The sequence below is a fragment of the Microtus ochrogaster genome, unplaced genomic scaffold (genome assembly GCF_000317375.1).
Source record: "Microtus ochrogaster isolate Prairie Vole_2 unplaced genomic scaffold, MicOch1.0 UNK31, whole genome shotgun sequence".
In the NCBI taxonomy this organism is placed as follows: Eukaryota; Metazoa; Chordata; class Mammalia; order Rodentia; family Cricetidae; genus Microtus; species Microtus ochrogaster.
The window spans coordinates 1,900,358-1,901,232 of record NW_004949129.1 but is presented as its reverse complement, the minus strand read 5'-3'; the positions used below and the strand labels follow the sequence as shown (position 1 = coordinate 1,901,232).

The following is an 875-nucleotide window of genomic DNA, read 5'->3' as shown; positions in this document are numbered from 1 at the left end:
AGACCAGGCTGGTCTCGAACTCACAGAGATCCGCCTGCCTCTGCCTCCCGAGTGCTGGGATTAAAGGCGTGCACCACCATCGCCCGGCTGTCATTGTTTTAAGGCAGGGTCTCTCTGTGTCGCCCAGTTTGCCCTTTAGCTAATTATCTTCCCACCTCAGTCTCCTGCTGAGATGAGGGTTAGGTCACCACACCTGTCACTTGGTACCAATCTTTGATAGACAGATGACAGATGTAGTCTAGATGCATCTGGATCCTTAGGACCCGCTGCACACTTAACTGAAGAGATTTCCTTGTGATCACCCTCTCCATTTCCCATGCCAAACTGCTGAGAAACTCTGAAAATAGAGTTAGCCTCCAGCAACACACTGTTTCGCCTTAGGAAAGAGAAGGAAGTTTAGCTGGTAGCACACACCTTTAATCCCAGCACTCGGGAGGCAGAGGCAGGTGGATCTCTGTGAGTTCGAGGCCAGTCTGGCCTACGAGAGCCAGTTCCAGGACAGGTTCCAATGCTACAATGCCAATGTGGTTTCTAAGTAGCTGTGCTGACTTTGGATCCTGGAGGGGTTTGAAGTGCTGGGTCCTTCTCTTTTGTAACATTCCCTAGCCTCTCCAGGGTTCCAAACTTGTCACTGCCTCACAGAAAAGGGTTCAGAAAAGAAAGAAAGAAAATGGCACGGTGAGAAAACAGGGATGGGGACTCAGTGTCTATCCTTGAGTGGTCTCCACTCTAGCAGGGCAGAAACAAGATGCTTAGGCCTAAAACTGGAGCTAGACTATGGTATGAATGTCACGGAAGGGCTGCCCACCTATGGAGCTTGTGATTGTATTCTAAGCGTCCGGTTTGAGGTTTGAACCAGGCGAGGACCTCATATT

General features: G+C 50.1%; 1 protein-coding gene across 1 annotated transcript in view; it reads right to left on the bottom strand.

Annotated features, from left to right (window-relative positions):
- Ikzf3 (IKAROS family zinc finger 3) overlaps positions 1-875 on the bottom strand; it is a 12,655-nt gene that overhangs the window by 1,619 nt on the left and 10,161 nt on the right. The gene's annotated exons all lie outside the window — the stretch shown is intronic.